The sequence below is a fragment of the Pinus tabuliformis genome, chromosome 3_1 (genome assembly GCF_031772625.1).
Source record: "Pinus tabuliformis cultivar Carrire ecotype Pingquan chromosome 3_1, CPIR1, whole genome shotgun sequence".
Lineage (NCBI taxonomy): Eukaryota > Viridiplantae > Streptophyta > Pinopsida > Pinales > Pinaceae > Pinus > Pinus tabuliformis.
Genome location: NC_142301.1, coordinates 63129081 through 63142629, shown reverse-complemented (window position 1 = coordinate 63142629; position 13549 = coordinate 63129081). Strand labels below are relative to the sequence as shown.

The following is a 13549-nucleotide window of genomic DNA, read 5'->3' as shown; positions in this document are numbered from 1 at the left end:
CCAAACATAGGCATGTACCGCATGTCTATTATGGAGAATGCTGAAATAAAGAAGCAAATCAAGGACTTGTTGGACAAGGGTTTCATAAGGCCAAGTACTTCGCCATGTGGGTCACCGATTGTATTGATTCCAAAGAAAGATGGCACTTGGCGTATGTGTGTTGATTTCAGGGCCTTGAACAAGATAACGGTAAAGAATCGTTACCCACTCCCAAGGATAGATGATTTGCTAGACCAGCTGAAAGATGCTCGATATTTCACTAAGCTAGACTTGCGCAGTGGATATCATCAATTAAGAATTGAAGAAAGTGACAGGACAGGTAAAAAGGCTGGTCAATTCAAGTAAGAATTTTGTTCTTCTTATGATTAAGCCCAAAGTTGATGTGAATCATGAGTCATTTGACAATTGTGATCCAAAACTTAAATCAGATCTGTATGATGTAGTTGATGCATGTCATGAGATGTTTCAGGAGCCAACAGGTTTGCCTCCTAAGAGGGAGATTCAGCATGAAATCCATTTGCATCTAGATTGTCCTCTTCCAAACATAGGCATGTACCGCATGTCTATTATGGAGAATGCTGAAATAAAGAAGCAAATCAAGGACTTGTTGGACAAGGGTTTCATAAGGCCAAGTACTTCGCCATGTGGGTCACCGATTGTATTGATTCCAAAGAAAGATGGCACTTGGCGTATGTGTGTTGATTTCAGGGCCTTGAACAAGATAACGGTAAAGAATCGTTACCCACTCCCAAGGATAGATGATTTGCTAGACCAGCTGAAAGATGCTCGATATTTCACTAAGCTAGACTTGCGCAGTGGATATCATCAATTAAGAATTGAAGAAAGTGACATTTGGAAGATAGCCTTTAAAACCAAACAAGGACTCTTTGAGTGGCTTGTGATGCCGTTTGGTTTGTGCAATGCACCTGTAACTTTCATGCGGGTAATGGATGATGTCTTGCGTCCTTTTCTTGATGATTTCGTTATTGTCTACTTAGATGACATCTTAATTTTCAGCAAGTCTAGAGAAGATCATGTCATGCATGTTAGAAAAGTACTTGATGTTTTGAAGAAGAATCAGTTATTTCTTAAAATGTCAAAGTGTGAATTTGGAAAGACTTCTTTGGTTTATTTGGGACACATAGTAGGAGGAGGTGCTTTGAGAATTGATCCTGCTAAGATTGAGGCTATTGTGAAGTGGCCTACTCCCAAATCCATAACAGAGGTAAGAAGTTTTTTGGGTGCAGCTCAATATTGGAGGAAGTTTATCTCTAACTTCTCTTCTATAGCAGCTCCTATGCATGCAATGACAAGTGTGAAGCATGCTTTCCAATGGGGAGGCAAGCAGCAAAAAGCTTTCGAATCTTTGAAAGAGAATATTAGTTCAGCTCCAGTCCTTGCATTACTGGATTTGAGACAGCCATTTGAGATACAAACTGATGCTAGTGATTATGCTATGGGTGCAGTTCTTCTACAGCATGGTAAGCTTATTGCTTTTCATTCTGAAACTTTTAATGGTGCTGTTGTAAATTATCCTACATATGATAAGGAGTTGTATGCGTTGGTACAAAGCGTCAAAAAGTGGAAACACTACTTGATGGGCAAAGAAACTGTTATACATACCGACCATCAGCCCTTACAGTACTTGCAATCACAAAGCAAGTTACAACAGTCACGACACTTCAGATGGATGGGCTTCTTGCAACAGTTCCATTTGGTAATAAGGTATAAGAAAGGTACTTTGAATAAGGTTGCTGATATGCTTTCAAGGCTTATTATTGGTGATGTTACTTTACTTAAGAATGATTCCATTGTACATGATAGTTACATAGAACAATATGCATCTGATGATGACTTTAAAGATGTGTATGCTAACTTGAGTAAAGGAAATCATGTAGAGGAAAATGACTATCACATGCATAACAATTTGTTGTTTCATTTGGGCAAGTTGTGTATACCACAGGGGGAGAGGATAAATGTCATAAGAGAAGCTCATTCTTCTCTTATTGCTGGCCATTTTGGTGTGAGCAAAACAGTTGCACATCTACAGAGGTATTGCTATTGGCCTCGCATGGTAGATTCTGTTTCAAGGTTCATAAGAGGTTGTTCATTATGTGCTACAAGCAAGCCTAGCAACAGGAAGCTTGGTTTGTATACTCCTTTTTTGGTACCTTCTAGACCATGGGAGAGCATCTCTATGGATTTTGTAGGAGGTTTGCCAAAATCTCGAAAGCAGCATGATTATTTATATGTAGTAGTTGATCGTTTCAGCAAAATGTGTATACTTATGCCTTGTAAGAAAACTATAACTGTTGAACAAACTGCTGAATTATTTTTTCATCATGTATGGATTCACTTTGGTTTGCCTACTTCCATTATTAGTGACAGGGATTCTAGATTTGTGGGGAATTTTTGGTCCAACTTATGGGAGATGATGGACACAAAGTTGAAGAAAAGTATTGCTTTCCATCCGCAAACAGATGGACAAACCGAAGTTGTGAACAGAACCATTGTGCACCTCTTGAGAGGTTATTGCAGCAAGCATCCCAAGCTTTGGGATGAACATTTGCACTACATACAACATGCTTACAATCGTGCCAAGCACTCTTCCACAAACACCTCACCGTTTGAAGCTTGTTTTGGTTACTTGCCAAAATCACCTCTTGATTTCATTCTTGAGAAAGATGTTGCCATTGAGGGACATAGTGACATTGACAAAGCTCATTCATTCATTGAAAGAATTCAACAAATACATCAGCAAATTCAAGAACAACTTGAGAAGAGTCAAGGCAAGTACAAGGAAAGACACGACAAGCATAGAGTCGATCACAAGTTTCAAGAAGGAGATGTGGTATGGCTGTACATTAGTAAGGAAAGGATGCAAGGAGAAGGTAAAAAGCTGAAGCCTATTTGTTATGGTCCATTCAAAATCCTCAAGAAGGTTGGAAATAATGCTTTCAATTAGATTTGCCTTCCTACATGCAAATGTATTCTGTTGTCAATGTGGAGAACTTACGTTTGTATGAACATCCTTTGATTGCTGATCATGAAAATGCTGTTCAGCTGCCATCTATAGAAGATTTCTCGCCAGAATTCTTAGATGAGTTGAAAGAAGATACAATCCTTGACAGAAGGACACGCACTTCAAGGAGGGGCAGTGTAGATTATGTTCGGGTTGGTTTCAAAGGCAGCAAACTGAACAAGGCAAAGTGGATGGAGGTGGACAGAGTGAGGGAGTTGTACCCTCACCTCTTTAACAGGTAGTTGAAGGCTTTTGGGGTCCAAAAGCTTCCCAACGAGGAGGCGTGATCAGGTGCTCATGTCCTAAGTGTCGTAAAATGCTCAAAATTTAAAGTGCTTAGAATTGGTTCAAAGTTGAATGAATGGAAAGTGCTCATCTTCCCGATTCCGGCGCCGCAAACGGTTCGAAAAACGGTCGCCGTATGAGGAAGTTATGGCAAAAAGAAGAATTTGTCCATAACATTAGAAATTTTAATTTTTCAAAAAAAAATTAAAAAAGGAATATTCCGCCAGCACGAAATCCGAGGCAACCACCCAAACATTAAATGTAACTGCAATTAAGTTGGCGGAATTTTGGCAGGAGCGCCAAATTTGGCGGACCCGCCATAATTGGCGGAGCTATCTGGAGTTAACTAAAGTTAGCTGGAGTTTTTCTAGGGGCAAATTGGAGAAACTTTAAATGGCCATAACTTTGGCTAGGAAAGTCGGTTTTGGACGATTTTTTTTATTTTTATTTTGGGTATTTTCGACCTTTTGAAGCCATTGGTGCAGGTCTTACAGCCATCTGAGGTCATTTTGCAAAGGTTTTGGAGCCGTGAAAGTTCTAGGAGCCATCAGGGCCCAGTTTTGTGAAGACTGTATAGGGTTGCAGGTATCCATTGGAGGTGATCCAATAGTCAATCCTGAAGGATTCAAGTGTTATGAATCCATTTTTACCATCTATTTCTCCTGTAGATGCTTCTATTCAGCTGTATTTTCAATTTGAGCATTTAATAAAAACAAGGACAAGCCCGGTTGGGAGCTTTGGACCCAGCAGACGTAGCCCTGGAGGGGTGAACTGCTTTATCAACTTCTTTTGCATTTGTGGTTGATTTATTTTGCAGAACAAATTCGTTTTAATGTGTTAAATAGTTAAATGAAATAACTCTTCTATGCTTAAATGGGTCATGAACAGCTGAAAATTTCATGTGTTTTCTTTCTGCAAGACATGGAAATCTTTTAAACATGTTTAATTCTGAATTGAATACCTTGCAAACAAATTTCAAGTAGTTTCAAATTCAGATCAGCCCCTCCATGGATGCAATGTCGAAAAATCTACATTATCACATGTAACCCTTTTTCTTAAGAATCAGATATAAAAAAATGTGGTATCTTCAATTTTGTTGATAACCAGTAATATCACCATGAACGCCATCACGCAGAGGACGGTGATTGGGCGGAAATCTAGCCGTAAGCATTTCGTTGGCGAGTCATAAGCATTTCGTTCCCATCCATAGTTTTTGGTGCAGCACTAGGGAAACCCTTCATAGAGATACCAAGATTTGACGGATTTTCAAAAGTATAATTTTGAAATTGACGAGGAATATTAGTCTCACTTAAGATCACAATTTTTATAGTGCTATAAGTTTGTCCTGTCTAGGGTTCGATCATGTACCCCGTAAGGCTAATTGAGATTTTTTCATTGAACCTCGTGGCAGACAGATAGTTCTTTCGATTTTTTCATTGATCCTCTCGGCAGGCACATAACTCCTCTCGAACACAACCATTGGGTTCCTGGTAACCTCATCCTTCCGTTTCAGTTCAAATGGGTTCAAGCGATCGTCATGAGAATGACGCAGAGAAGGTGGTTAGTTGTTAGGAGTTCGACATTGCAACAGTGAAGGGGTTGGACATATATCGTTGCTTGCATAAAAAATGTATTTAAACATGACAACGAGACAAGAAATTTTAGAACCAGTGGAAATAAATGATCTAGGACAAGTGAAAATTGCCTCATTAGTTAAAGCTAGGAAGTACGCTAGGAAGTGATTTGGGTCAATGCCAAACAGTTTTGGGGCATTTTAAAACGAAGACTAACATGTCTAAAATGGGAACATACAAGAACAAAAATGGTCTCAAATGGAAAGTATTCGGGCCCTTCACAATAAACAATATTCAAACAAGTCCCCTTTGCACGCATGTGGCAACAACAGGCCCAGTAGAAAATTCATTAATGATTTTGTCTTCTATAGTCCCACACCCACACATCTTATCTTTATGTAAAATAATTGATAAGTGAAAAAAAAAATAGGAAATTTTAGAAACTAAAGAGCAAGAAAGAAATCATAAAAAAATATTGAAATTCCCAAATCCCATAAAAATTGCGTTTTTAAATACTTTAGTGGCGGGTTCTCTATGTCAAATAAATAGATGGCGTAGTCAATATATGAGGTAGGAGAAATTATGTTGGGAGGACATTTTAGATTTGGATGAACCAAATAGAGAAATGCCGTGGTTATTGATTTAACTAATTATACAGAAGTCCATTTCTCTCACATGTGGTTTTCATCATTTATCATACCCTAGTTCTAAAAAGATATATTTGATGGGGGAGAAATGATTTCAAAAGAGATTTCACACTTTAGCTATCAAACAACCAAAAAACTCTTACATATCCTCTTATTTAATCTTTACAATGGTTTTTGGTATGGCTTTAAATTAGAGGGTTTGCCTCCTAAGGTTAGCGTGTATTTAAATGTTTAACAAATTTACGTGGGGTATATTTTTTCAACATCGTTTTTATGAAATCCAATATTATTAGTCCCTGCCTGGGACTAATAGCGATCGATCGATCGTTGACCAGCGATTAATTAGCTTTGACCAAGTAAAATTTCCCGTACATGTCAGGTTTAAGCCAATGTTTGAAATAAAATTTTCTGCTCAATAGATTTTTATCCAAAGTTTGTGTTTCGACCTCTTATTGCCGGCTGCACGGTATACTTTTCTGAAAACTTAGGCTAAAGAGTTTGGAGTCGCCTGTATTTATGTAAATTTAATAGGCATCAAAACACATTTTATCCAAAGTTCATAGGCATCAAAACACATTTTATCCAAAGTTCACTCACGACCTTGCCATGCAATTGTGTCACCGCCTTGCTGCCACCTCTGAGCTACTCGCTGCCACCACCTCTCAGAAATTGGACACCTATCATAAAAAATAAACTCTTAATCCCACTCGCCATTTCCTATGTTATTCTGCTTAATCAATTCACCAAGGTTAATGTGGTTGAGGTTGACAGCCGGTGGAAACATCAACGCTGTCATTTGCAGTTGAAGAACTGAACTTTGAACATTTATACATTTATAACCAGAACATTTCGAACCAGAAACATGATTTGAAGGGAATTGGAAATATGGCTTGAAGAGGAAGGTATGAAATCCTAGCAAACCCATCAGAAGCCACGTTTTCCACTGGAATGTTCAGCACTCCTGTAATATTTCATAAGCATTCTATCTTCTTATATTCCACAGTTCGTATTTCGGAATTTTGTGTTATATCCAAATTATAACACTATTTAGCTTGGCTGCAATTTTTGTGTTTTGCTGATATCTATCTATTACAAGATTCCCGACGACTTCTAGATGGGGTTTTGAATTTACAGTTCTCTGTGTTGATTCTAGGTTTTAGATAGGTGCGAATATTTTTTTGGTCGGAGTTTTCCGGAGTAACTGCGTGCAAGATATCAAGAAGAATTCTGGTTCAAAGATATCAAGTAGAATTCCGGCTTCAGTATTATTTAAGCTCGCTGCTAGTAAGTTACAGACTTTTTAGCAATTTACTTTCACACCTGGTCAATTTTCGATCTGTATTCATATATTTCGGAATGGGAGAATTTTGTTCTCCCTCTAAACAGTTTTAAGTGTTTTCTGTCTACACTGTATAATTTAGTTGCTGTAGTCCCAATTAGTTACCGCAGTCTGATTCAAAAGCATAAAATTTGAGCCTTTACTCTAGCAATAGGTCCTATTTGAATCATGATTGTTATAAATTTTCTCGCAATTAGTATAATAGGTATCTCAGGGATTAAGAGTTTATTTTTTATGATAGGTGTCCAATTTTTGAGAGGTGGTGGCAGCGAGTAGCTCAGAGGTGGCAGCAAGGCGGTGACACAATTGCATGGCAAGGCCGTGAGTGAACTTTGGATAAAATGTGTTTTGATGCCTATTAAATTTACATAAAATGTTATGAATTAATGCTGGGATCTTCCGGAATCTTCGGGTTTAATTTGGCTCAAAGCCCTGCAATGTCTAATTTGTCTCAAAACCATATTAATTGATTATATCAAACATATCTTCAGTGTCATGTAGAGCACGATAGCACACAATGGCTAGAGTGGCATACTTTTTCACTAATTATCAAAATTTCTTCCATTATTGTAGTGTTGAATTCTTTCTATCCTACTACAGACTAGTTATGTATTTTCTTCAATTTTATTTCTTCGTACGAATAGGGTTTACATGTAGTGAAACCCTAACACTAAATTAATGTTGGTTTCCATTTTAACCTTTATAAATTAGGATCATTCAATTTTTATGTTTTTCTTATGTAGAGAGAGGGATCTTAAGTTATAATTTAGTTTACTAATCTTATTTTGTTTAGTTTACTAATCTTATTTTGTTTATGCGTACCTGAATGGGCCAATTTACCCGGAGATATGGTTGTCTTCAACATGTATCTAAACAATTTTATTTCTCAATATTTCCACATATTTCGCTTCCATGGTTTTACATTCAAATATTACTCTTCTTATTTTATATTACTAATGTTTTTATCTTGATATCCCCAGGTTGAGGAGGAAGGAAATTTATGTGCTCTTTATTAGATATTATTCTCTGTTGCAAGTCTTTTTTTTTTTGGTTTCCATAAATAGCCTCTTTTGACTCTTTACCTCGTACCTAAACATACTAATCCCCTATATTATTTTCAATCGTTACAGGTACGACTTGAGGAAATAAAAGAATTTTGCTTCCGTTGTACCAAAGACATTCAACTTAATTCCTAAATTGACTTTCTCTTCCTTAGTTTACACGTCATACATTTCTCAATTCACCCCAAACTTTGTGTGAAGTTATCCTAACGTGAAGATAAAAGTGATTTGTTCATGATATCCTGAAATAGGGTTTTTGCTAGACTTCTAACCCTCCCATGGATACCATGTGTATAAAACGGTTATGAGCCTTAACAAATGGCATATTATATGGTTAGGCAGGGACTACCGGCTGCATGCAGCACTTGTTTCATTAGGAAGTTCAAACAAGTCCAATATGATTCTCTTACTTTAGATGCGATAAATTCTATAATTAGAAAAGTGACGATATTTTGTGAAAAAAGGGTTCACTTATATTAGAGTGAGTGTGTGGCTTTGAAGGGAAACCAATTTATTTATTTAAGATGATTGGTGATTATTTTTTTATAGCAAAATTGGTTAGGAAACGCTCAAAATGGGGATGTTTCCGTCATTTAAAAAAGAAGGAATATACCATATCTACACTTTTCTATTGCCTTGGTGTTTTTACAAAGGTTTTCTTTCACCTAAATGATGAAGCATGTTGGAACCCTTTAAGTTAAAGAAGACACTTCCATTCCAAGGATAAGATCTTGAGCATATGTTTAGAAGTCACATGTTCCCCTTTGGATACACCAAATGTTTTCCTAAATTTGTGGCTCTCAAGGAAGGAGGAATTGATAATGAGGATATTGCAAGATGGTATAGAGTTTCAAGGACTAGTATCCATATGCAAGGTAAAGAAAGACGATCGTAAGCATGTGATCCAGGTAGCTCTAAGGACACACAGAGAATAAAGAGAGCTTATGGAAGCTCAAAAATTAGAGTGATCAGAATGATTTCGAACTAGGACCAGACCGTAGATCTTGTCGTCCTAATCACATCGGTGTGAACGGTTCATCAATCCGAGCTCGTATGAGGGAGAACAAGCTAGTGAAAGTTTTGGTCAAAGTTGGACTGTGGGCTAGGTTTAAGTGTCCTACAATTTGACCGACCTCGAGGCATGAAACCTAGGTCCCGAAAGCGAGCGAATTTGTTGGATCGTTAATTTGTCTAATATCCCCTATATTAGACAAATTTGAAAAAAATGTGTTTGTTTATATATATATATATATATATATATATATATATATATATATATATATATATATATATATATATATATATATAGTATGGGGTGGTAGGCCTCCAACCCCGCCACCTCCCCAACGACCAACACATATAATAAAATCAAAATTTTAATTATGGGCCGACAGGCCATGACTCCCGTCGGCCCTCCCTCAACCACCGCATTACAAAACTTATATTAAATATGGGTCGGCGGCCATGACCCCGCCGAACCCTCCAACCTCCCACTATATAAACAATTCTATGTAAAGGGGTGAGCGGGCCACCTCCAGTGGACCTGGCCCACACCCCAACCACACTTGCGCTTACGACATGTATTATGGAGCCGACAGGGATTGCACCCGGCTGGCCCACGTCCCCATGTGATGTAACGGTTGTACAACACGCAACCCAAAACGGTTATCCAACCAACTCAAAACAATAACCAAACCGCGCCAAACTTAACCGCATGTTGTTTAAAAAAATTGTGTTATGTGTATTTTTGGGACAGGCGAGATTTGATCCCCCGAACTCTCCACCTCCAGTCTTCCGCCTAATCGCCATGCCACGGATGGCGGCTTTGTAAAGTCCACCACCCCACCACCACACAAACCTTATTTTCAGTGCGAAGGAAAAAAACGGAGGAGGGAACAACGAATGGGATTGGAACAGAATGGAGGCGTTGAACGGAGAATGGAGGACGGACCCGACGTAGAGTTCGAGACATATATTTTTTAATTGTTTTGCAGGTGGAACCATGATCCTGGAAAAACACAGGGGGAACCATGATTGAGCCAAATTTTCAGGAGGGCGAAATTTTCCTAGTGTCCAAATTGGATAAATTTTATATCGATCTTACACCTCTCAGCGACATGAACCTGATGGCGCAGTCAGAATTTCGATCTGAGCAACAGATTTTCAGACGACTCGGAGGAGGGAATATTTGAGGAATCTAGGGGGAATGTTAAAGATTCCTTAAGCCCCAGATTTTCACTTTCTTAGAATTTAGAAATTTGACGGTTGATTTTATCCTATTCGATGCCACAAATTTGATGGCACATTCATATTTTCCATTTGATCATTTCATTTTTCGGCCACTTTTCAAAGTGGAGTGAAGGCATCAACATTCAACGTACTTGCAGTCATTCCATGAGATTCGACTCTGCAAGATTGATGGTACGACTGGCTTCAGCAGTTTTACATTATTTTCTTTTGATGGCCCTAGGATGTGAAGTATATGCAGTGTGTTCATGTACTTCTTTTTTATATGAGAAGCATTGTGCTGCATAGATCCCTATTTGATGTTTGATGTGGGATCTTGTTTTCTTACTTGTTTCATGATTCTCGCTTAATGTGATGCGGAATCATCTGTGGGATGTACTTGTTGTCATGATTTGTCATGTTTTTTTTAGATCCCTTTGTTGTTATGTTGATGGGATACTCATGTGTCACCATGTATGTTTGCATTGAGATCCCTTTTATGCCATGTTGGGGGGATGCTCATTATCATCATGCATGAGTTTAGGTCATACTAATAAGATTCCTTTTTGAATGAGAGTTCCTGCGGCGGCACATCTCTTGGAGCCACTCCCGCGTGAGGGAATTTTCCTTGTATGATAGTGATGTCACCACCTATGTACATCATCACTATTGACAACACTTAATGCAACAGCCTACACCATCTTGACACCGGAGCCCGAAGACGTAGTCCCTCCTGGACGAACTCCGTTATCAACGTCTTGTATTTTTATGTTGTTGATTCTCGTCATGTTCCTTCTTCTTTACAGCATGCATATATGTTCAATTATGCTATTTTAAATGCAATTCTAATCACATCACGAAAGTAAAAGATCTTGGTTAAATCCGGGAGTTGATTCAACTCGTATCAAGTTTGGTATCGACGCAGTCTTTGCGTGGATGTGAATTGCAAGCGTAAACAATGGAACGTGCAGTGACAGAGGATGAAAAAGAAATGTACGAGACCATGCTCAAAATTTCCCAAAGGGTGGAAATAATGTATGAAGCTCTACAAAAAGAGACAAAGGAAAAGGATAGATTGCAGCTTCAATTGCGAGCCACGGAAGAGGCCCTGGAAGAACTGAAGCACAACAACCAAAATCTTCAAACAGAGAACACTGAATTGAAGATGCTTCTACATGAAGAGAAAGAGGAGAAACATAGTTTGCTACAACAGCTGCAAGCTAAGGACAAGGCCTTGGAAAAGCTGCAGTGTGACCCATGTGAGGTAAAAAGTAGTTCTCCAAATTCATGTATGTTTCTTGATTATGATTTCACTGTTTTTGAGAATCATACCACAGGAATTGGCTCCAAACTATTGAAGAAAATGGGTTATGAAGGAAAAGGCTTGGGCATTAATGGCCAAGGCATTGTCAACCCCATCAAAGTAGAGGAGTTACCTCATTAGGCAGGACTTGGGTATGTCAGAAAGGACGTTGGGGAATCTGCTAAGACAGACAACGAACCCCCAACAATAGATGATGAGAAACCCTCATCAGTTCTTTCCAAATCAACAGAGGAGGTAAATGATGTTGATTTCCTTTCGATTTCATCTTCACATAGTATGATTTCTGTTGGAAATGTGGAGATACCAATTACAGGGACAAACATGAGGCTCCTTACCAGGATGAGGTACAAGGAAGGAGAAGAACTTGGTGTTAATAACCAAGGCATAACACAACCATTGGAGGTTGTACAGAGACCTCGATTTGCAAGCTTTGGATACACTGAAGGAGAATGCTCGAAGGTGTCAAATTCTTTCTAGACATCGTCGAAATCTTCGAGGAAAGAGAATGATGGGAACACATCCCCATCATCCCATGACAGTACCCATTGCAGGGAAAGAGCTTAGGCAATCTCTCATCGCCATAATGACACCAGAGACGGCAAGGAAAGGTATAACCAGTCTCAATATTCAAATGTTCATTTCGATTATAATCATGTTGTTAAAGTTGAACTTAAATCATGGAATCGAAAATCATGTACCTTTTGTGGATTACATAACCATACAGTTTCTAAGTGTTGGAAAAGAATAACAACACACAATAGGAGGAGGCATGAAAGACCCTCTCAACAACAGGTAAAGTAACGTGTTAAGAAGATATGGAGGAAGAAGATGTATTGCAGTCATTGCAACAGAGGTGGCCATCAAAGATCCACTTGTTGGAGGCTCCATCCAGAGCAATGCCTTAAAGACAAAGCATCGGTGCATGAACCAGGTGAAACAATTGTTCGACAAGCAAAACCACCACAGGAGGGTGACCCATTCACAGTGATAAGTGAAAAATGGTTTCTAGATATGTTAGCTTGTCATGGTCATGCTTTTGTAAATCATTTGTTGCATTTTAAAATGTAAAAGTGATGATCTGTTTTCCATCACTTATTCAACAACAATGATGTCTGGTCTTATTATGTGTTGCATTTTACACTCTAAAAGTGATGTTGTGTTTCCATCACCTCTCAAAACAAAAATAGTGTTGGCCTTATTCTGTAAATCATGTGTTGTAGTGATGATGTGTTTTTCCATCACTTGTTGAAGTAGCAATGGTATGTTGGCCTTGTTTTTGGTAGCTGGGGTATTGTTTCCATTTCGATGTAAACTTGACCACCGAGTATGTGTTATAAACTCGTGGCAAGTATGGGATGCTTGGGTCATTAGTTGGTCATGTAAGTCAAGCATGTAATTTGCAAAAACAATGTACTACAGGTTGCAGAGGTTGCAGGTGTCGGCTCATCGCTTAAGGCTCCGAAGAACAAAGGTGAAGGAGATGGAAGTGAGACCTTTTCAAGACGCTTGTGATGCAGACAAGGTACAAAGAAGTTGCAGATTATTTTTCATGTTGTTGGAGGACCAAAAGCTTGTTAGTGGGAAGGATTGATCCAGGTGGTTCCAGGGACACATATAGGACAAAGAGGACTTATGGCTCAAAAATCAAAGTGATCAGAATGCTTTCAAACTAGGACCAATGCGTAGATCTTGTCATCCTGATCGCAGTGGTGTGAACGGTTCTTCAATCTGAGCTCGTATGAGGGAGAATGAGCCAGTCAAAGTTTTGGTCAAATTTGGACTGTGAGCTAGGTTTAAGTGTCCTACAATTTGACCGACCCCGGGGCATGAAACCTAGGTCTCGAAAGCAGGCGAATTTGTTGGATCGTTAATTTGTCTAATATCCCCTATATTAGAAAAATTTGAAAAAAATGTGTTTGTTTAAAAAAATATTATATATATATATATATATATATATATATATATATATATATATATATATATATATATATATATATATATATATATATATATATAATGGGGTGGCAGACCACCAACTCTGCCACCCCCCCAACGACCAACACATATAATA

General features: G+C 38.4%; 1 long non-coding RNA gene across 1 annotated transcript; it reads left to right on the top strand.

Moving 5' to 3' along the window:
- The first annotated feature begins 6395 nt into the window (after positions 1-6395).
- LOC149185788 (uncharacterized) lies at positions 6396-8155 on the top strand. The gene is made up of 2 exons (XR_016256081.1): positions 6396-6812; positions 7109-8155. It is a non-coding gene; the product is annotated as an uncharacterized LOC149185788 (long non-coding RNA).
- The last annotated feature ends 5394 nt before the right edge of the window (positions 8156-13549 follow it).